The 25,319-nt window shown below is 35.5% G+C and overlaps 1 long non-coding RNA gene across 1 annotated transcript; it reads right to left on the bottom strand.

The window, feature by feature from the left end:
* Positions 1-1,050: 1,050 nt before the first annotated feature.
* Positions 1,051-24,948, bottom strand: LOC118916597 (uncharacterized). The gene is made up of 3 exons (XR_005026449.2): positions 24,814-24,948; positions 21,538-21,578; positions 1,051-1,211 (listed from the first exon to the last, which is right to left on the bottom strand). It is a non-coding gene; the product is annotated as an uncharacterized LOC118916597 (long non-coding RNA).
* Positions 24,949-25,319: the final 371 nt, after the last annotated feature.

The raw sequence follows: 25,319 nt of genomic DNA, 5'->3' as shown, positions 1-25,319 counted from the left end.
GTGCATACAAAACTGGTATATACGAACATTTTGGTGGAATAAATACTTGATAAATTTTGATAGAAAAATACTTGGAACATTTAGTTCATAAAAGAAAAGAATCCATTTCTCAGAATATGAGAAATGTCATTTTTCCTAAAAGAGACACAGGTCAGATTTCCCTTCTGTTCAGTTAGTTGCCTAATAATGTGGAAACCAGGGAAGTTTCTGAAGCATATTCACCAATTAAGGATAAGGAGAGGTTAGGTTGTATCCTGAAGTATAAAACAGATCTGTGAAAACTACAAAACCAGCCAGAAAGAAAATCACACTGAAAAATTTGAGACTGAATCATGCAAAGCATATCATGTAAGTCAGTGACAACAGCATTTGACATCCATGATCCAAGCACAAAAGTGTGGTTTGAGAGATTATAAGTGGCTAAATTTCTCAAAAGACTTGATTTTAAACATACATTAGGGTATGAAAATTTACAAATATTCTAAGGAAATTTGCCATTGATATTTCAAGTGAATTTGAAAAAAATGTGTATAAAAACATTTAAATAAATGCTAGGATCAATAAGCAATTCTATGTTAGAAAAAAGAAAGTACATTACGGCATTAAAGGACAAATCGACTATAAAGAATTCATAACAATTCTCTCAGCTTATGACCTGAAGGGAAAATGTAATCTATACTGCAAATCAGAACAAATTATTCAATAATACTAGAAAAAGACATTCATATATATTACAGGAAGAGAGGAAAGAAATCATAAACTTTTAAGTACTGGCTTATATTCTAAAATATAGCTATATCTCAAGCCATTTCCACAGGTTCTCTATGGAGAGAGGGCCTGAGGGTCACACCCAGAATCTTCCCAGGTGTGAGTTAGAAGTTTGTCCTTTGTTCTGTTGTTCCCAAATGACATGGATGGAGTACTACACACATCTGGCCCTGGACTAGGTGGTTTCACGCTGTCTCATTTTATTCTGAGAACAATTTTAGGAAGGGTACATCATGTGGCCATCGGATAAACAAGGAAGACTGAGTTCTATAGCACTGGATTGCTTTGTTTAAACCTGTATTTGGTCAGTAAGGAATCCAGGATGAAATCTGTGATGACTTCATTCTAAACACAATGCTCTTCTCAACATTCAAGTTTGTCCTCCAGGAACAGTGAAGACCGAAAACAGCATCCCCTCGTGTTTTACTATAGATTTCAAGCTCCTGGAGAAATAGAACACAGGAGCCCACGCTTGATCCGAGGATGGCTGGCAAACATACCCCACCACGGATGTCTGGGAGCTCACGCGTCTAAGCAGTCACTGAATTTATCTTCGTAGAAGATGTTTGATTCTTAGTAAACAGTTTGAATGCCATTACAATTTTCTTCTCCCTTCTGCCCCAACCCAAATAAAATCTGGTGTATTCCTTAATGGAGTTTATTTTACTTTGTACCCCACCTGAATGTGGTAGGCCTGGGATGGGTCATTCATCTCATCAAGTGAAGAAATATTAATTTAGGATCTACTGTATGTAAGATACTGTGGCAAGTAATAATGGAGAAGAAAATGTGCATATGGCACCTTCTTTATCCAGAGATCTTAATAGTCCAAAGGGAGAGAGAGGTATACAAATAAATTATATGTACACATGTGTATGTGTGTGTATATGTGTGTGTAGTTTTCTTTTGAGATTAAACTATATTGATATCATATATAAAAGCAATTTGTCAAAATGGTCATTTTTACTAATATATATTCATAGGAATGGAAGAGACCTTAAATATTAATATTCTTCACTAAGAGCACCATGTTATAAAAGAGTAAATAGAATTGAGATGCAGAAAGTTTAAATAATTTACTCAAAGGTTTAGTCTATTAAATCAGAATCAACAGTGGAACTCACATCTCTGAATCTTCAGCTTGTATATTTCATTAGCACATATATGGAGACATTCAGATATACAAGTAATTCTAAAATGTTTTTTGTGGAGAATAATGCATGTCTTAGAGTCTTGCAGAGAGGCAGAAAATACTTTTAAAAGAATTTTATCTAGTGTAACTTCCCATGCAGGAATTTTTCTACTGCACACTAGATCACTGATTGATATTCATATGCCTCTTCATGAAATATTCCTGTCATAGTAACCTCATAAATTAACCCATTCAATATGTGAGTGGTACTATTGCTAGAAGCTTCATCTTTATGCTTAAATCTGAATCAACATAATTTCCATCCATTGGTTCTGCATCTTTTCTTTGGGGCTATAGGAATACATCTAATCAAGCATATGTGCTATTAGTTCATTATCTAAAAGTAACTGATTTTTCCCATACACCTTCTGACTTCTGAACACAATAGTTCTGGCATTTTCTCATCATTACTGCCACTCTTATTTGGACGTATCCTGATCAGCTAGCATCGCATTTCAAAATGTGATGTTTAGAAATGAGTATGAAATTCTGACATGGTTTTGCTAAGTCAGAGAACTCGGCTGTTCTTACCCAAAGACTTAACCCCTGCTGCTGTAGGCTAATGTAGCACTCATTCTTGGCAGCCATCTCGTGTGTTTGAACTTCACGTCAATTCAAAGATGAAGACTTTGCACAAACTACATTTCCAGGAACCCAGGTGGAGAACCAGCCACCCAGGAGAGGCTTTGTCCAGATGGCATGAAGTTGAATCTTCCTGGGACTGCGTGAGTATTAGAGGTTCAGTCCAAAGCGTCGGATCACCTAGTCCTCTCAGTCCTAATCGTCCTGTCACTGTTATTTGAGGTTCCCATTACATACAGTTACATCTAATCCTGGGACACCCGTTCTGCCCTGAACAATCCTGTCATTCATTTTCTCTCTTTTTAAACTCAAATTATCAGGGGCTTCCCACAACTCAGACACTGGTGAGGGAATGAGATTTTCATCCCCAGCCTCAGGAGACACTACTGTCATCTGGCAATCCTTTCATTTCTCATTTTTTTGTGACATTTCTTTTTTTCAGTGACATTTCCATTTATCCCCAGTGACTGCTTCAGTGGTTTCCTCACAGCTCTTATCCACACAGATGAAATCACCCCTCCTTTGTAGAGAGAAGTGAAGTGCCCTGGCACGACCGTCTTGGCAGCCCGCCCTCAGCCCGGGAATGAGCCTCTTCCTCCCCTCCACGTCCATGAGCAAGTCGCCCCCACTGAGTCACTCATCAATCCTTTAACAACTTCTCCACATCCACATTTATTTCTCTTCTGTGGAGTGAGCTTCTTCTCTACCTATTTCATGTCTTCTTTCCTATAGATTAATTATTTCACATTAGTCTATTTAAGTCTTTCCCATGATAGGAGGAAGAAAAGGGGAGAAAAACCCCTTGACCCTGCTTCTCCCCATTAATACCACTCTCTCCCTCTTTCTCAGACACAATTTTTGACAAAATAAGCTGCACTCACTGTAAGAATTTCCTCAGTTTTGAGTCTGTGCCCAGACCTTTGCCTCTCGACTTTTACCCATACGAAGCCACTGAAAACCACCAATGGCACCATCACCCACGTCCTCAGGATCTACGCATTTAAACAGACTTCCGCTTACTCCCTCCCTGACATCATTAGGTGGCTTTCAGTATCCTTTACACAGTGAGTCTCAAAACCTTTCATTGCCATTACATTCATTTTCTCTGAAATTTGCTACCTCACTGGTTCTGTTTCCTCCTCACAATAAATGTTGGAATGTTTAGTTGCATTTCCTTCTCCCTCCCCGCCTCCCACCTTGTCCATATGCATTTTGATTTAGGCAATTGTATCCATTCTCTGATTTCACTTCAAAATTTCCAGTTGTGACTTAGTGCTGTCTCCACAGACATCCAGATGCACATTTCAATCTGCTCACCAAACACGGCACTTGGATAGCCGGTGGGCAGCTAAAATCTTACGTCAATAAATGAATTAATCATATTTCTCTCAGAATATGAATTCATAATATTACTCATCTTCTCAACTATTTCCAAATTGATTTATGATTTGTTCACCAGCTACCCAAGCCATAACGCTGAGAGTTATCCTATAACCTGCCTTCCATATCCAGTTAGTCTCCAGTTTCCACAGTTTTACCTGATTATTCTCAAAGCTGTCTCTCTCCCATGGTATCACCTCAATGGCTTTACGGTAGGGCTTCCGCATTCCTTTCTCGCACAATTGCTAAAGCCTTCAGACCAGTTTCCCCAACCCCAGTCATCCCCCCCCCCAGTTGGAGTGGCCTCTCTAGTATTTGAATCAGACTTCTATTTCCTCCTTCTTAAAAAGCCTTTGGTCACTTACATCATCTGTGACGTGACGTGGACTGGACAGAGGCAAACACCTCTGTCATCTTCAGCCTCATTTATTCTGCTCACAGAATAACTGATGCTCAGTGATGACACCACATATTTTCTTTAGCTACTTGGAGGTGTCTGGCGCCTGGCCCCTTTAGCCACACACGGTATGCATCCTTAGCCTGAAGAACTCTTCCTATCCAGCCACCGGGGACTTGGTGGCTGTCCCCTGACCTGGTAACCCCTACACTTACCATATTACATGTAAACGCTATTTGTTAGCAGATCCTTGAAGGCAGATGTTCTCCCTAACTTATCTCTGTATCCTCAAGGTCAAACACTAAGAATAATATGGCCACTAAATATTCATTGGATTTGGAGCACTGACCTGCTTAAGGCTCATTCATTTGCTCTGGATTATTTCCTATTGCTGATGTGACACCTAACACAAACCTACTGTCCTACGGCAACACAAATTTATTCTCTGATGGTTCTGAAGGTCAGGAATCGAAACTGGGTCTACTGTGCTGAGCTCTTCCTGGAGGCTCCAGGGAGAATCGATCTGCCTCCGTGACTTTTCCTGCTTCTAGAGGCCATATTAGCTCCTTGACTCATGCGCCCTTTTTCCTTCTTAAAAGCCAGCAGTGTGGCATCTTCTCTCCACTCTGACCACTCCTTCTATCCTCAAGTCTCTCTGTAACTCTGTTCTTCCAAACGCCCTCCTATTAAGGACCCTTGAGATTACATAGTATGCATCCAGGTAATCCAAGATAGTCTCCCCACTTCAGGATCTTCAGTTTATCATATCTGCAAAGTTCCTTTCCCATGTAAACTATTATATTCACAGCTCCAGGCACCTATTGGAGAGGGGTTATTATTCAGCCTACCATGGCAATCTAATCACAATAATTTACATTTTTTTCTTAAATTATATCCTACTAATATTGGCTTATTTCTTTCCCAAATATTTATGACAAAATGTAAATTAAGATTCTCTGGTGTTTATAGCATTTGCTAATTTAAAATTGTGCATTCCTTTTTTTTTTTTCATGATTCAAAGACTGATTCTATTTATTTAGTTTTTCAACCAACAGTGACTTTATCTAACTCCACTATTCTCAGGTCCACATTTGTCCTTCTTTTCACTAAGAATACCATGAAATTCTTTGTGCAAATCTTATCTAATATGGTACATAATCACTCTATTATCTAACTATATTGAAACTATTTTAGTTTATCCTACTTTTTGCTTAATGAGTTCTGCTATAAAAATGAAATGTTTAATATAGCATAGGTTATAAAGAATCTTTTTATGTAGAAATTATAAAATGAAATAGTCACACCTGCCTCTATTTTCTAAAATACTACTTTCTCCCTTTTTGGAAATCAGGACATTTCTTCATAGCCAATCTTTTGGTATCTCTCTGATTCCTTATTATGCCGAATATAACAGTACTTTGGCGATCAAATATAAAAATCCATAATCTCATTAAAGTGTTTTAAGTCTTGTGGATACACCCACTCTTTGCATGTTCAAATTTAAAAATTTCAATAAAATATATTTCATATTTATGTATTATATACAGATGTAATATATATAATACTTGATTTATAAATACATATTAAACATATAAATGTATTATATCTACCTGTACACACATTTATATATTTGGTATTACTGGTATCTCTAAATAAAAACAAAAATAAGTATTTTGTCACAAGATTGTTAAAATGGGAATCTAAGACATCATGCAAATGTAGGGGAATGTACATATGCCAATGATTTTGCAAGCTATTTTTTAAATAATATTTTAACATGCAGAATAAATCCACTCCAACTTGGAGATTATCCATAGCTATCTGTTTTATTTCCATATTATACCTCAAATTTCTCCTTAGAGATGCTATAAATTGTTTTTATCCTATAAAGAAACATTATTTTTAAATTTCATTTACTGAAATATATTAGACAACTTAAAATTTCCAAAAAAAATCCATCATCTTTACTATAAAAATATTTGGGTTTTCTAGTTCCTTTCTGAGGGCTGGTGTCAGCGCTACATGTGAAACACGTGCGGCGCTGACGATGCTGGGGAGGTGAGAGGCTGGCGTCACCTCCACCCACCATGGTGGGAATGCACCCTGTGGGGCCTGGATGGCGCTGCACCCTGGGGAAGGCTTTGAGGTCATCATTAAAACACCATTTTCTCTCCATTTTAAAAGTTAAATATAAAACAACAGAAGTTTGGGATTCCAAATAATCTTTTTAAGGGTTTTGAAATAACTGCAAGTCATGTTCAGGAGAAATGTATTCAAATCTTCTAAACCTCTCTTAAGACGCTGTGAATGACAGAAATTAAGTTGAAATTCAATGTGAAACCCCCTCAAAAGAGGTTTAAAGTGAAAACTCTTCACAAAAGAAAATCATTGTCAATTCCTAATGCCTGCTGCTCTTTATTTTATAGGTGATGTATGATGTAAAACAGTCACACAAATAATAATAACAATAAAACTGATAATCTTTCATCGTTACCTAATTGTTTATGTTGAAGAACTTAAAAGGTCTTTCTATAGGTTGGCCAAAATATACTGTCATCAATGAATTGAGCTAGTAACCAGGAATGTCATCCTTTTCCTTATTTAAAAATTTTTAAACATTTCAAATAAGGCAAAAAGAACTCAGCTTATGTGTCTCTGAATACTGTTTTGATTACGTGACACATGCTCTTCTTCTTATACTATTTATTTACTCTTACTAATATTTTTCAATTTAAAATTTTCACTTTAAAGATAAGACAGTTGTTGGGATACAACAGTTGGATATATGCAGAAAATGTACATATACTGAGGGTGATATGTTCCTAGAAAATCATAAACAGTGGGAAAGAAAAATCATTTATGGAATAACCTCAATTTACCTATTAAAATCCCATTAAACAGGAGCATAAAGAAACCTGGTTGATCAAAATGAAATTTAGTTAAGTTAGTTAGACACAACACCTCATCACATAAAAAACAAAGCATTTGTGTAGGTAGAATGCCCTTGTGGTACAGATCTTGTCAGACATTCAAAGTCTTTGCCCTTGACTTTATGACTAAATGTACTTTTTTTAAGCTTAAAATAAATTTTGGATCATTGTAAACCAATTTATAGAATATACTGCTAGATCATAGGCATACAACCTAATTTTATAACAAAAAAGAATTTGGAGGTGACTGAGTTCTGTCTTTTTATTTTGTATTTCAAAATGCAAATACCGGATTAAACAAATATCAATGAGCTTTTGGTTCTTCTTCTTGCCCCTATTACGCCCATGACTAAACTAATTTGCAAAATACACAACATTGCAAAACTACTTAAGATACTACTGCTTATAAATTGCATGGAATGGAAAAAATAAAGAAGAAATGTGTTTTTACTTTGGGTCTTTTTAAGAACTGGAGCATTTATTGTAGCATATACTGAATATTACTTAAAAAGACCATTGAGAATGTAATAGAAAATAGGATGGCACCTTGGAATTTGAGTAAAATACCTTAAAGTTCCCAGGCTTATGCCCTGAATTATTACTTCCTGTAGTCACAGTTGCTGATCTGTTCTAAAAGCCAGGACTTTACAGTGTTAAAAACCTCTAGACAGAAAGTAAGGGCCTAACACGTTTTAATTTACCTTCTGTAAGTGTTCATCTAAACTTCTTCCTTAAAAACATGCTTTAAATATGTGTAAGACATTGCCGACAAACTCATCAAGTTTTAAGTAGAAATGTTTTGTTAGATGTATTCTCACTCTCAAATATGTATACAGCAATAATTATTCATAGCAATAAAATAATAAAAATAAAATAAGATGTCATAAATCACATTTGATTAGTCATATGTAATTGTGCGTGTTTGTGTATATGTCTCAAGAATTGAGTTTAGCAGAAATAGTTTTGGTCTCCTTATCATAAGTTTTCTAAATTAACAGGTGTGCTAAAATGGTAATTTCATTCTTAACAAAAATTTTATTAATACTGCTTTTACCTTAGTGAAATTGAAGTGAAAAGTCTAGTCTAATTCACCAATTAACTGAAACTAATGATCCTTAACTACCTTATACTAAGATTGCAAGAGTAAATCAATTTAAGGTTTCTGAAAGAGTTCCATAAGCAGGAAGCCACCACAAGGAGATTTTATTAATCTTAATAAATTCAGGTTGCCTGTGTAAACAGTACAGGCTCCCTTTAAACAGTAATCCTGGTTATCTTCAATGACTGATTTCAATAAGCAAATCAATCAAATACATATTGAAAGCTTATTAAGCTTGAGACTCAGTATAAAGTGTTTTGGGTGATATAAAGATGAATAATGGGTATTCTAGCACTTAAGGAGTGTTTAATCTAGTTGAAGACACTTTGGCTGTAATGAACAATTCACAAGTCACTTATGTCTCAATACTTCATTCCAAAACAATCAGTACTCCTTGTTGAGAGATATAATAACCCAAATCTGCTTATCTGGAGCAGAAGTCACTACAGCCATAAACTACTAGGAGCATTAAATGCTAATTTGACAAATTGCTGGAGGCTGAGTATGGACTAGCCTGAGAGTCAAAGATCTTGCTGCTGCAGTCTTAGGAGGCAACTATACTTTCTTTATCTGAAGAACTCCACCAGGTTCTCATGGCAAAGATCGAAGACAGAGCCTTCCTTGACTGTGCCAAGGGAAGGGAAGGATCAATATAGTAAAACCAGAGACTTGACCCTATCAAAAGCCTCATGTCCAGGGGAGGGACTTCACTAGAGCACAATAGCTAGAGGAAGGGAATTTCCCCCGTTCCAGCCCCCTTCAGCCTTCCTGTATCAAGTGAGACATTCTTAAGAAATAAAATCAGTCAAGAGGGGACAGGACTTCACAGAAATAAATTGGGAAGGCTTCTGCAAGAGAAAGGCTCAAGAGAGAGAAGTATACAAATGGGAAAGAAACAGAAGTACTTGTAAAGGCCAGAGTCCTAAAACACAGGCCCACTAAAGGATTGAGACTTAAACAGAAGATTATAGAATGTTCCTCGGCTCATAACCGCCACCGCCCCCAACATCCAGGTTAATAACAGTGGATTTCAGCTAAAGGACCTGCAATACACACACTCTGTCAAGTACACAGGAAAGAATCAAAGCCGTGAGGCCAGGCAAAATCGAGGACACTAGACGAATTGAAAGCCTCTGGCACTGAGTCATGGCAAAACAGCCCAACTTCAAGCCACATTAGCCTAAATTCTCACACGAAGTGCCAATTACTTCCATATCTGTTATCCCAAACAATGTGGCTGGCTTTCAACAAAGAAATCTCAAGACATGCCAAGGCAATAAATAAGTAAATATCAACCAGTCTGTAAAAGACAAAGCAACCATCAAAATGAGATTCAGCTGTGACTCAGATAGTGGAACCATCAGTCAGAGAATTAAAAATAATAATAATTTACATGTTAAGTGCTCTAATGAAAAAAGACAGCATACAAATGTAAGCAAAGAAATGGAAACTCTAAGGAAGACTCTAAAAGAAATGTTAAACATGAAAAAACACACAGCAAGAGAAACGAAGATTGCCTTGAATGGAGATGATTAGTAGTTTTAGCATGGCTAAGGAAAGAACTAGTAAACTTGCAAATAAGTTAATAAACTTCCCAAACTGAAATAAATTTATCACATGTGTAATTGGCATACCCAAGGGGAAGAAAGGGAGAGTGAAATGGAGGAAGTACTTGAAGTCATAATGACTAAGAACTTTCCAAAATTAAGGGCAGCACCAGATCCAGAAGTTCAGAAAACCCCAAACAGGACAAATTACAAAAAAAAAATTCTATATTCAGGTATGTCATATTCAAATTGGAGATAACCAAAGACACAGAGAAACTGTTAATGGAAAGTAGAGGGAAAAAAACTTTCTATAGAAGAACAAGAACAATAATTACAGTATATTTCTCCTTAGAAACCATGTAAACATGAAATGAGTGGAGTGAAATTTTTGAAGAAACAAGCCCACCAGTGTAGAATTCTATATCTAGTGAACTTATCCTTCAAAAGTAAAGAAGCATAAAAATTTCTTAAACAAACATTGACAGTACTATTGTTAGCAGACCTGCTATGTGTTCAAGAACCTTAAATGAAGAAGAAAATATAGATCAGAAACCTGGATCTGCATAAAGAACACAGGAAAAGGAAGACATGAAAGTCAAATAAAATCTTTTATTTTCCATACTTTAATTGATTTGAGATAATTCCTATGTAAAGCAAAAATACTGATAATGTATGAGGTAATTATACTTGTTGGATAAATGAAATTAATAATAGCAATCTTGGAGGGAAGAAATGGGTAGATACTATTATAAGACACAAGCAACATAGGTGAAGCACCATAATGCTATTTAAAAGTAGACTTGTTTTTAAATTTATGTTGCAAACTCTAGAGACACCTCTAAATATGTTTTAAAAGAAGTATAAATGATATGATACAATTACAAAGATGGTAGATATTGATACAACTACTTCAATAATTACTATATCTGTAAATGGCCTAAGTACATGAATTAAAAGACAGAGATTGGCAGAGAGGATAAAAACCAAGAGCAGTGTTAAAGACAGTCTTATGGGATCTGCTTTCCCTCTTGTCCATGTCAGCAACTTGAAGAACATGTGCTCTGTCCTTCTGAGTGTTCTTTTCGAAAGATGATGACACATTCCAAAGCCTTTCCTTTAACAAAATAACCAACTGTGAACACTGTATTGCCCTTTGCCCTAGGCAACCTATCCACTGATTCATTGAGCTTATGCCATCTGTAAATATGATACATATCCTCTGTAATATTCAAGTAATTTAATAAAAATCACTGGATTTTGAAAACCCCAAAGACTGTTTCTCATCAACATTTTTGTGAATGACCATTCTGTATTACAAATCAACCAAAGTGTGCTATAATCTAGTCTACTATAGAATTCTATTGCCAATATGGACTATAACTCTTAGTCCATATTTTTCCTTTTTGCCCACAAAAATATCAGGGAACATTCAATCAAATAACTTATTGAAATCTAAACAAACTGGCTTACTGATCACCTCCTGATACACCATCCACATAATCATGAGATGCAATGAAAGGGGCATGAATTGGTTTTCTTTAAATAGTGCTGCCTCAAAAATACTCTTTTCTGTTCTAAGCCCTCAAACACAATTACTTTAACCATTATAGTTTTTTAATTGAAGTATTAACAAACACACCTGGCCATGGTGATGTGATTTTATTTTCCTTTTATGGATATTGCAACACATTCTCTATGATCCCTCAAGAACTAACAACTAAAGCTAGATAATTACATCTGTCCATTTTCTGCAAGAGGTGGGATAGTGTTCGCCTGCCAGGAAATCAGTTTACTTAAATTTAGGCAAATCCGTCCGATCTAATCTTCTTCTGCTTCACACATTCAATCTTACACATTTACTCAGCCAATTATTTATCGAGCGCATATTAAGTGCTAGGTACTGACCTAAAAGAAGCAAATGATGGCCTAGGGTTTATTTCATTCTCTTTGTCATCTCTTGACAACTTGCAATCCTACTCTTCTCTTATTCCCTTTCTACAAATAGTTATTAATTAGCACACAAATTTAATAGATGGGAGAAAGAGAGATTATACAAATAGATAACAGATGATAGAGATAGAGATAAAGACATCCATTCTTTAAATATGTAAGCTGTATTTAATAACCAATGAGCAGAGTTTACTTATTTATTTGAGAACAATTTTGTCATAAAAGATAAGAAAACAAATGGATGGATGAAATTCATACAAAGTATTAAGCCTAATGACTAAATAACTTACAAGTTTTTCAGATATGGGTTAGGCTGATAGGAATTGTTAAATGTATGTAATGAGTTAGCAAGTTCTTTACATAATTCATAAGTAATATATGTTAACAGTAAGATAATAACCTGTAAGTCATGTTAAAAATAGAACTAGTGGAATGTAAGATCTAATAAATAAGAATTACTTAAAGATAGAAAAGAAGGGAAAGAGTAAGTCATTGCTTTGCCACCTCTGGGCTGATAGCTCTGCCCTCTTTAGGTCCAACACTCTTTAGAAACATCACATATGATTTCTTTTAACCTTCCATGTACTTCCCCAAGATACACAAATAAAACCTGTAGCCTTTCAGGAGCTAATTAAAAAGGTGCAGCTTTGGTGAGGCACAGCCCCCACCTCTCCACTGTAGAGCAAGTATGTATCACTAGCCCAAGGCACACTGCATCTATGTGGGCCTCTGTGCTCAAGCATCGGCTCTAGTCCTCCTAACAGGACCATAATTAAGAGAGGCTGGTGTGTATGTAAAACTTAATCACATAACTCAGACTCACTGCCGTGGGTACTCTGCCTGCTTGTGCCCTATCCTGAGAGTCTTCACTCATCTCTTTTACTTTGCTTTTGACTCCATTTGAAATTGACTTATAAATCACGTGACTTCAGCATATTCATTTAGTGCAGGAGATTTTGGTTTCAATATCTGGGATAATTTAGTCAGCAGAGTAGTGAGAGGGGATCACTACATCAAAGGATGCTCCACACAATAGGAAAACTACATCATAATGTGTGTCCTGTCCTTTGCAATTTACTCGAATGACTGAAGTCTAGAAAAGAGAGAAATGGTTGCTCAAAATGCTAGAAAAGAGGGCAATTACCTTATAGCTTAAGGCCATTTTTTCACTCTATAATACATTATTCTATTTATCTAAATCAGAAGTCAAAATTAATGAGAGATTAGTAGAGAATGATTACAGTAGACTATATAATGGAAATTTTTTAAAATTAGATCATTTTATTATTATACATAATTGATATTCATTTTTATTCTTGATAAAATTGTAAGACAAGCAGACTTTTAAAATATTCAATGAAGAACATTCCAAATATGAAATATTACTCTAATTCTACATGTGCATCTACATCTGCCATATTTCTGCTTTATATATTTACTTACTTTACCAAAAAATTATTCAAAATGAATTTGCTTCATAGTAGATATCAACATAGATAAATGGTATGTCCTAATTGCTACACTAACAGCTCTATCATTCAATACAAATATCCTCAATCAGTTTTAACTTTGAAGGTCTAATAAAAATGTATTAATTAGCATGTTTCATAACGGTAGTATAATTTGAAAGAGTGAACACATAAGCTCAGGAATTTAATATATATTACAGTGAACATTCATTTAGGGGGAAATAGTTGAAACAGCCATATTTGATGAGATCAGCCACTCCTGTAACATTTGCTTACTTAATGAAATCATCTAGATGGAAAAATTTCATAATGTCCTTGAAGCATTCAGAAGAGTAAAATAATAAAGCAAGTTTCTTCAAAGCATAAATAACAAAACTATTCATTTTAACGTTAAAAGATTACTCAATTCATATGAGTTCATTTATATGATAGCAGGTAATAGAGAAGCACTGAGCCAATTCCTAATATTTAATATTATAGAATTTTATTGTTTCCTGGAAAGAAAAAAATGCAGAGAATTTCATCTACATTTTTCTGAAGAACTGAAAGAGATGGTTTCTTACTTCTTTAAAACAATGTGAAATATTAAAATATTTACTTAATATATTTGCATAATTTGAAATGGAAATTGGGCAAATTTTATATTCTCAATTATTTTAATTATAAAAATAAATAATTTAAAGGATCACTAAGGGTAGAAATGCAGTTGTCTTGAGAAACTGTGGCCAAGCAGAAATCAAAAGCAGTTTGTAAACTACAAAAAATTTAACTTGAGGGCACAGTAACTTGGCTGGCTTAATTTTTCTTCCTTGTTAAATTTTTCAGTATCTGAAAAAGTGAGTGTTTTGTTAAATAACTGATTTTGTAAATAAAAATGTGCGCCTTCTAAGTGAGAGATATTTTCTCAACACATTTAATACAATAAAAAATTTAAAGGTATGCTCTATGGAAGGAAGAGTAGAATTTGACCTTTTGAATGTATGGTGACATTTAAAATGCCGGCTCTAAAATTCCTAGGTGAGGGATGGGATTTGGGCTTCTGGCTGATCTCTAGAAACATATGAATGCTGACAACAATGATGAGCAATTAACAATGATTGCTTTCCCACATAATGTTACTATATTCAAAGTTCATTTTCCTGTAGCCATATGAATTGCTTCTGCCTTTGCCATATGAAAACACTTCTTTATATACACATGGCATCATAAGGAGAATGACTCTGGGACCCTGTGCTGATTGTATGATTAGGATACCTCTGTGCTCAGCCTAGAAATACTGCACGTGATGTCACTGATGAAATAGAGGGTTTTCCTGTGTCCCAGGGGTGGTTCAAATGCTCATTTTTATACTTCTGCTTCTCTAGTAGAATAGGACTTCCTAGCAGATAACAGGAGCTACTACAGTAGGGACTCTCCATTCCCATTGCTGAAGATAACAGGCACCATTACTCCATCAGCACAACTATGATTATATATCTGTTCTTATGTTATAATTCATTTTTTGATAAAATATTGAAAATAATAAATGGATTGTGGAAATCAGGGTCCTCACAAGCTAAGCTGAGAAACAATAGAATAAAGAAACCTGGAAACAACATCTCATGATAATTTTAAACTGACATTTCATGATAAAGCAAAAATATAGGAATAAATGATTTAACTACATTGCAAGACATTTGCATGATCCAGTATCAGGTGAATTACACTGACATATTATATCTTAGGGCTTATATAAGAAATTCTGCCAGTCCCATTTCATCTACGCACAAATTCTCTCTGAATTCCCGTTTTTGAGGACATTTCTAAGTAAATTTGGATGCATGCATCTTACGTGGGGTACCGTGTTTAGCAAGCTGCTGATCCTGTCGATGTAAAGTTGTGCCGTACAGAACAGCGGTGTACCTAATGATCAGGTTCAAGTATCACGTGAAATGTGTACGCCCCTCTCAGGACATCACTGAGACCTCCCACCCGTGCTTTCGTCTTTGACGGCACACACAGCGTTTCAGGAGAAATACAGACCTAGTGCGAGTCCTTGGACTGGACTGCTGAGCGTGTCTATAAGTAGCCTCTGTCTTAAGTAATTCCACCTGCTCATTCCAGAGCCCATTTGCAGAGCACCTCATAAGAACTATGATAAAACCTCCAGACATTATCTCAGAGCAGTTAGACAACCAGGAGATGGCTCCGTCAACAATCTGAAGGGAAAGGGCCGGTTTTTCCATCCAGCTGGGCAAAAGTAAGCCCACTCTCTCATGTTCATCCCGTTCATCAGGAATAGAAGCTCTGATTTCCTGGTTTCCCTAATATTCATGCTCTCTTAAGCTTCCCCTTTGGAAGAATGCAGTGGCAATAACAAACTCCCTGTTGAATGTATTTTTTTTCCAAATATCTGAGAAAATCATTTTGCTTTAGGCTTTATTTATAGATTAATCCAGAAAATTCTCTTTCCCTCTCTGTATGCTTGCTTATACGCATGCGTATTTTGTATGCACATATATAAAATATCTCCTATGCTGAAAGCATTGCCCTTTCCCTCCCGCGACCTCCTTACAGAGATATATAAGCATGAAAACAAGCTGTAGTGGGATGGGTAAGCAAAAATTGCATTCACTATTTTATATGTGATATCAAATAAAGTTCTATAAATACCCAGGGAAATATATCTGGGGAAAAAAGCATTAGCCTTCTGCTCTTTCAAAGACCACGTGAGTAAAAGTTAAGTCATGAAAGAATGATACATGAATGTAAACAGGGAAACGAAAGCAGCACATAGTTCTGGGGGTCCGTCAATCACAGGCTGTGTGAGGAAACGCTAGTGGGAATACGTTTCCAGAAAAGATTACCCACGTCCAGCCTGAAGTGTTTGGTAATGGAGTAAGGCTCTCATTTCTCAGACACACACATAAAATTACACCAGGAGAAGAAGGTGGAGAAGGCAATTAAAAGTTCAGTGAGAGTTCTAGAGCAGAAGGGGGATTTATGTGTGGCTAAGAAGGAAAAGAGAAAAGAGAACATTCTGAAGGGAATGTTTATTGTTCCGGATAAAAACCATTGACCCAAGCATGCACGCTCGTTTACGGACAGCAGCTGAGTCAGTAAGTGACAAATGGCACCCTTGCAACAGAAGCACCAGATGTCCCTTGCTGGCCTTGCTTTTTAGTGCAAAATACTGCCTCTTGTGGCCCGATGTAACTTATAGAAGACAGCAGTAAGTATTGTATAAAGATTGTTCACTTCACATGCTATATCCTGCTTGCCCACACTCTTTCAAACCTGGGTCCCTAATCACTGTAAAGAAAATGCTCCTGTGTTCAAAGGAAGTATGATTTTCTGTCCATCGGCAATGTTATTCTTACGCCTTCACACACTGAAACATTTTAAAAGACAAACAGACAATTGCAGATTGAAAAGGATTAAGCTGATGTTCAGGCTGCACCTTGTCCATTTCTCATTCTGTAGGCCACAGTACTTTTAAACCATGTAAGGGAATCACTGGTTTTTTGTTTATTTCCTTTATGTTAATCATAATTATAGATCTACTCTGTTGTAGTCACACAACATTCCCTTGTGTATTTTTATCCAGCACTGGTTTTGTGTTAGGTTCGGCAATATAAGAGGCACACTTTAAATTTATTTTCTTAGTTAAAGCAAACATGGGGGAAAAAAACGCTGACCAGTTTTAGCCATTTACCACAATTCTCTTTAAAAGGGTAAGATTAATTTTGGGACTTGTAGTAGTAAAATATGACGTAAAGATCAGAATAAGAATTTCTCTATTTTACCAGAATTTCAGTGGGTACAAACCCCACCACTTCATGTTGTAAGAATAGACTTGCACAGAGTAATTTTAGCTTTCCTTCTGCCATTTAGAGGCACCTTCAACTATTGGCTAATATGAATGAATAAAGCAAACAAAATGGAATTTTTACCAATAACTTATGAACAAGTTCTTCAATTTAATATTGCAACATGTAACCTAAGAAAAAATGAATTATGCTGATTTATCCTGTATTTAGAAACTTAAAGATTAGGAATTTCTTCTCCAAATACATATATTCTTTGTTTAAAAGTCCACACATCTCCTGAATTTGGGATTCTAAAATCTTACATCTTTTAATCTTTGTTTATTTTTAACATGCATTTAACGAGTACCCACATATATACTGTCACTCTAAATTATTTTTACTTTATAAGCTCTCCTTGTTTAAAGTGATTGCAAAGCTACAAATAACAGTTTCCTACTTTACCTGCCACCTGTTGCCATATTGAATCCACCAAAAATTATCCATAGGAATAAATATGTTTGTATATAAATGGTCTAGAAAGCTTTTAAACGTCAAAACATTTTATGTTTTCTTTTAAGTGATACCTTGATTATGTGAGCACTGTGTGACAGACAGAAACACACCAACCTGAAGAGCAGCCTGTGATCAACTGGGAGACAGAATATGCATAAGCACAAGGAAATGTTGACAAAATTTCTATGGAGTTTTAAAATACAAAGCAACTCTCGTGTCGTGTGATAGGCAGCGTATTTAGTCTAGGTTCATCATCTATTTGCCCGTGACTTACATTCAGTAGAGTTAACCCAAAAGCATTTCTCTAATTGGTTTCTAAGAAGTAGTCAATTTTATTAGTTTAAGAGCCCTTAATGTTATTTATTTTTACTTCAACTTACTAAACTCCATTATTAATAGCTGTTGTCCAGTTAACGTCCAAGGCCTTCCCAGTATGCTTGGCTTGCTTCCTCTTCGTTATCAACCCACCTCATGTATATAGCTTAAAACTTGGCTATAATCGTACAGGTCTCTTTACTATTTCCTACATACATCGGTTTTTTTTGTCTTCATTCCTGTACTAAAGTCTATGAATATCTCATGCTGTGAATTACGGTCTACCTCCTCTTGGCCGATTCACGTCATGCCTCCCCTTGACACATAGTTCTCAGCTCCAGGAAGTCTTCCCTGAGGCTGTACGTGTGTGATTCATGCTTCTATGCGCTCTCCTTTCCCTCCCCATCTCCACTCCGTCATCTACGGAGAGGGTGAAGAGCACTGATGAGATTTAGGAACTTCCTCGGTCCTGTCAGCACATTCATCTTGTGATGCTGTGCGTGTATGATGCTCTCTCTCAAATTCAATGGTCTCATCTATAAAATAAATACATTGAAGAAGATCACCTCAAAGTCTCTGGTCTGTGCCCGAGATTCCACACTGCCAAGCAGTTCGGTGCTTCTCAAAAGCAGTCTCTCGTGTTTTGCTTTTTGTTCTTGTTGTTCCCACTTTGCCTGGTACATTAACTAACAGTCTTAGTGACATAAATCCTTGTGGAATAAAACTGATCGCATCAAAAATCTTCCTGGGAAAGACCCAGTCTGTCAAAACCAGTATTGAGTGCATTTGTGCACTGAGGTTCTCAGTATCACAGACATGTTGTGGCCTCTTTGGACTCTGAAACGTTTCAGGAAGATCAGGAACCTGTGTTCCATATGCAGCTCAAAAGCACGGAGCTGGAATGTGAGGCCGGATGTCTGTCTCCACCACCAGCATGGTGTCTGCAGCAAGGTCCTTATTATATTTTTTAATAACTTCATGTTATTAATAACTAACAGTTATTTAATAACTAACAGTCTTAGTGACATAAAACCTCATTGCACAAATGCACTCAATACTGGTTTTGACAGACTGGGTCTTTCCCAGGAAGATTTTTGATGCGATCAGTTTTATTCCACAAGGATTTATGTCACTAAGACTGTTAGTTATTAAATAACTGTTAGTTATTTAATTCATTTTGTAAATGAATTCCTCTTTAAGTCTAGGTTTTGTTTTTGTAAATGTTTTCTCTCTAAAACACACCAAATTTGAGGAGGCAATGTCAGCATGATGCCAGTAAAGATTACTTCATGGTCAAATGGAAACACTAAGGGAAGCTCACAAAATCAAATATGGTCCATAATCTTCATGCCTCCCACTCTGTCATCCTCCAGTTTATTTAATTTTTTTCCCCATCTTGAATCCAAAAGAGCCCAGGGCTTTGGTCAAATGCTGTGTGGATAAGTTCTTCATGGCATGAGTGAGTTGCATCATTTCAAGCGATCTTGCGTCCAGCACACCTCACGCGTGCAGCCAGTTGGAGATAGAGGGGAATGCCAGGCTACAGCGAGTCACACATCAATCCAGGCCCCCCACTGCAATGACAGCTAACTTCTCCTTGGTGGGCGATTTGAAAGAAGAGTGATGTAAGTGTGTATGCTCCCTAGCTTTTTCCATTTTTTACGTTCCTGGCTCACTCCTCTTGAAATGATGAGAGAAAGCTTACTAAAAATCCATTTCAGAGTGAAACTGGCTGTGTCCCACAGGCAGTTATCGTTATTTCATTCAGTGACATTTCCTTAGGCTGCAGATATATTTAATTCTACTAAATATTCAGATAGACTCAGTTTTCATCTACCTAGACAGGCTTCCCCCCCCCCATGAATCCAATGTGTTTCAACCTGTAAGTCATATAAAAACCTTAAAGGCAAATGGACTTATTTTGCTATATTGCTTATTATATAAACTATTGCTCTGCTCTGTCTTTAATTGTATTTATTTGAATTCTAATATGAAGTTAAATGCCATGGTTTTACTTGAGTTATAAACTACAGATCATTTTACAGTGGTGACATTGATTTAATTTCTTTTTCCTTTTTGTTCAAACTGTTTTTCTAAGATTTTTCCTATATTTAAAAACTAAGTGCATTTACTTTAAAACTAAATATCAAAGACTACTGCCTACAGCAAAGAACAATTCATGAATTTTACAACCATGATAACACTCATTTCTGTATAAAAGTCTAGCTACGAATATACAATATAGTAATCATATTAAGTAAAAATTGAGCATGCCTGTGTTATAAAACTTGAAAACAAATCAGAAAAATTATATATTGGCATGCGAAGCTATTTATTTAAGCCAGCAATGAGTTTTAGAACTAGGCTTGTACAACTAAGAATACTTGATTGATTTTTTAAACTTTTCTTTAACCCTTTCAGGCATCAGCTCCTTCAGCTATTTATGACATAGAAATGCAGTCCTAAATATAGGCTGGTTTAAGCCACGTGAACCAATCACTGTGGCCAGAAGAATGCAACCAAGTGACCAACTGGTCAGTTCTTGGTTGTATCACTAGCTAGTGTCAGCAGGCCTGGTCAGTGGTTGGAAGGACTGGTCTCTTATACTTCAATACACAGATAAGGCACAGCTATTCTTAGATGGAGGAAAACTTGCTATCTGTAGTGGGTTGCATGGTGGACCCCCAAAATATAAGAATCTGTGACTATGACCTTATTTGGACATCTTTGCAGATATAATTAAAGATTATGAGATGAGATCATCTTGGATTATCAGGGTGGTCCTCTAATCCAATGTCAAGTGTCCTTATTAGAGAAGACAGAGACGTAGAGAGTCCATTGAGGGTCTATTTTTCTTCAGGGGCTGCAGACATGTGCCTACATTGCTTAAGAAGATAAATGATAAGGTAGATGTGTTCTAGAAAGTCAAGTTGACTTCCAAATTTGTCCTCGATTTTACCACTCATTATTTTCAGCAATAAACCATTTTGCGCCTATTTATTTATAAGAATTCTCTTCCATTACCAGTAAAACAAGAACATTTTGAATACTTATTAAATAAATTTGAATTATTTTAATGAATTTAATCCCTTGTGGCAATACCATGTAATATTTACAACTTTGTTATCACATTTTATATCTTAATAGGCTTATCTATAGCATCTATATATTGAAAGAAATTGTTCCCTTTTTTCTTTCCCCAATTTTTTATTACTGCTGTTAGAGCTAAAAGTCATTTTGTTCAAGTGATGTAAAGTCTTGAAATGTGAAGAAAACTATGCTGAAACATTGAAGATGATATTTTGCATCACTTCATTACAACAAGCATAAGAAAACATGCTTAATGATTTTTACAAATGCACGCTTGTGAGATATGAGATTAATAACAAGCAGTATGACTTATTTAAAGATAAATAAATTAAGTCTCTCAGCTCTATAATGTCTAGAAGAAGTCACTTAGTATTTCTGTTATTTTCTACAAATGGTTATAAGGAATATCTGTGTTCACTGCTATACCCAAACTTGCAGAAATAAATATGTATTAGGACATTTATAACTTTAAAGACTCTATTGGTACAGTTTTAAAAATTGATGATTGCCTACTTACTTCTTTGGAAATACAGGTGATGTTCACATATCTCTCAATACCTAATTCAACAGAAAAGACTGTTATTAGTAAATACGAATAAAATGATAATTTTATATCAGAGATGATTCTGATAATATTATACTTAAAGGGTTCTTACACTCAGATTGAGTAGCAGAACAGTTTCTGTAGTTGATAAAACATAATTTTTATTAAATTTGTATATTTCTAATTGCATGCTTTGCATGTGCTCAATATTTTTTCTCATGGTATGAAAATATTAATAAATAATATGAAATGATAGTATTTCACACACATAAAGTTATTTGGGGAAAATGTATTCACTATTATATCAAAGAATATACAGTATTTGAACTTTATTTGAAAAAATTATATATGTATGTAAAATATATGTAAATATATATTTACATATGTATAAAATACATATGTTTTTTGACCTGGCTTCTAGTTTGCTAATTATCTCTTCAGCCATGTCTATTTTGATCTTAAAACCAATGACTGGAATTTTCTTTTAATTTAAATGATTAAATTTAAACTATTTAAAGTTATGTTTGAAGTAAATTATTTTTAATTACTGCATGAGCTATTTGTTTCTTTTTCCAACCTGCTCAGTATGTTTGTTTTCTTTTTCTAATAATTTATTTTTCCTTGACCAGTTTTAAAACTTTGCCTTTCTTATTATACAACGTAAGAACATTTTACAATCTTTTGGCAATATTTCCATATCTGAGTGTTTGCAGATCTTATTTTTTCCTGCTAGTTCATACTCATGGGATGCTATTTATTTGGTTTCTTAGTTTTTTAAAATAAATATATACATATATATAACTCAAAAAAATGCTGACAAAAAAATTATGTGCCTTGAATAATTGTTTGTGTTAATCTTTGAAATCCATGTGGGGTAAATTCCTCAAGAGAATTGCTGCATTTCTTTTGCTGAATGCCTGGTCTCTTCTAGTCCAGAATCACTTCAAGCAAATTCATGATTTAAGTTATTTTGGAATATTTGGAATATTTGGGGCTCTAAATCCAAGGACTGTGGTATAGTGCTACTCTCAGCTTTTTTTTCTTTTAAGTTTTCTATTGCTTGAGTCAACCTCGAAACAATGCTCCTGGCAGTTCGCTCTTCCAGTATTTTTACACTTTACCTAGTGATGTGCTTTTTGCAGTTCTAGATTAATGTCCGGAGGTTCTTCAAACAACCCTCCACCCTGGATAAACTACAAGCTATCACCTCTGTCTCCCATAATTCATGAAACATTGGAAGCTGTTGATCAAGTTCATGAAGGTGTGGCAAAAATACTCCCCGATTTTATCAGATATTTCGTTAGATTTCATTTCTTTTTTTAAACTAGTGGGCAGAGACCATGACTTTATTTAATCTGTTGCCTCAGGAGAACCAAACCTACAACATAAAAGAAACTCATAGTTTTGTTTAATAGAAATGTGTACTACTGATGTGTTAAGGTGTTTAAAATATTACTATCCTGATTAAAAATATGTATGCTTGGATTTTCACTTTTTAAATATTGAAGGACTATGGCACATTTTTTCAGTATCTTCAAAAGGGTTTTTTATTCATTCTCTGAAAGTAAATTTTATTTGTTGGAAACACTTGAAAATAATTTAAGACCTATTTTGGTGATGGCAGGAATGAGCAAATAGCTAAAAAAATTGAACTTTAATTTAAAAATACGTGTAATGGTAAAGTAATAAGAAGGACTTTTTAATGGCATGATTCATACATAAATTGACTGAAATTCCAAGTCCTATAATCTTGCGATAATATTCATTTAGCAAAATTAATTTGGGCAGTTTTACTTAAATGTCTCTTCACTATAAAGTTGCATTTGTGCAGACAGATGCATTCTAGTAAATATTTCTATACTTTCATTTCATTATACTTGATATCTAGATAAATGAGTATTCAGAAACATCTGCTTCAAAGTCATGGAAATTTGGAATGATGACACAAGCTAGTGGCTCAGTTTTGAATGCATATGTCCAACATTTTAGCATCTTAACATTTTCTGCCTTCCATACTGGATACATGGAAGATGTGATTCTGTCATTTTGATTTTTTTTTTCTTATACTGTAGTTCAGGTGATCATATGATACATTGATAACATCAGTTATTAGTATAACCTGCCAGCTTATATTTTCCACTGTTATATACAAATTTTACTATGTTCACAGTATTAAAATTTATAAAGATCCATTTATGATTCATTTGTTCAAGCATTCAATATTTAATTTAAAGGTTGATTTAAGTTTGCATTTGAGATTATGTGGTGTGTGGCTCTGATGTGTCCATGTGTGTAGGGGTAAAATTGTAAATTATATGGGGAATGGGCTGCTAACTAACTGTATCACTAATTTCATTCTCCATTTTGTGGAATTAAGGACATCTTTGAGAATATTTTACCATGGACATTCTGGAACAAAGTATGGCATAAAAATGAACATTAACTCACTGTACTCTTAAAATTTATTCAGCAGAGTATGATGATGGCTGCCATACCCAGTTTATCTACCTATAGAGAAAAAGTATTACCTCTTTCAAATTAAATAGGTATATTAGTAAATAAAGATTTATTTTTATTGATCTATATTTTCTAGTTTTATTTATTTGAATTCAGGCAGAAATGTGAAGGGCAAAATTTAAGAGGAAAAAAAAGAACGAATCCTGCATGTTCAAAAGAGCAATCAGTGCTTTCCCTGCTGGAAGGCCAGGTGACTTCTAAATATTGCTTCAAATTCCATGATGTCATGTACAACAATTAAATCTGCTGTTACACTGTTTGCTAATCCTCATTTCCTCTACAACACTGTGAGCCGGGGAGAATGCCCTCATTCTTTTAGGTTTTGTCTGCTCTCAAGACACTTTCCTTTTCATCCTAACCTAACTGTTTTTTAAAAAGAGCATGCATTCGTGTTCATTTGTCTCTGCAAACACTGTGAATGATAGAAGCAGCCGAGGAGGCAGGCAGCACTCAGTGCATTGCTGCTGCGTCCCATTACAGCTGGTCCGCTGTGACCGCTAATTGCCTGTCACAGCCACTGGGCCATGGAGCTGGCAGGACTGCCACCTCCTGTTTGGTCAAGTTGTCATCTCCTATTAATCTGAACCCTGTCGTTTCTTCCATTGCCTCTACTTTCTCACTCTAGACAGAATGAAAACCTGTTATCTAACTGTGATCTGAGTGTATCAAAATTTTAATTTCGAAGACAAAGAGGTATAGAAAGACCTTCTCATGAAGAAGGGAATCTCTCACCAGGGCTGCATGGTAATTTCTCTGCTGTGTTGATTTTAAGAGCTGATGTCATTTTCTTTTCTGCAGCAACTCAGCTGTATTCATAGCGCCAGAGATCATCTGGTGAAATTTCACAACTGCAAGCAAGAACAAAATAAAAACATACCAAAATCCAGAGGAAGTTCTGAGGTCAGTTTAATAATGGTCAGGAACTTTTTGCTGCTTTTGGGTTTCTACAGAATACAATGGAAAATAGGACTGTGCACTGGAGGGGGTCAAAGTCTCATTTCAAGACCGTGGAAGCACGATGCAGCCAAAGGCCAATGCCAGAAGTACTTGACCACCTCTGGATCACGGCAAATTCATCGGAACCACCAAGCAGCCCCCCATAATGAAGAATATACTAGCAAACACTCACAAGAATCTTGCAGGTGGGAAATCCCAAGAGCCAGGGCTTCTGTATCACCAGGCAGGAACAAGCTACAACATTTATTTCACTGCCGTCTGGCTGCTTTCAATCCAGAGCA

Source organism: Manis pentadactyla, chromosome 17 (assembly GCF_030020395.1).
Source record: "Manis pentadactyla isolate mManPen7 chromosome 17, mManPen7.hap1, whole genome shotgun sequence".
Classification (NCBI taxonomy): domain Eukaryota; kingdom Metazoa; phylum Chordata; class Mammalia; order Pholidota; family Manidae; genus Manis; species Manis pentadactyla.
The sequence above is the reverse complement of the archived record's forward strand: the minus strand, read 5'-3'. Positions and strand labels throughout refer to the sequence as shown.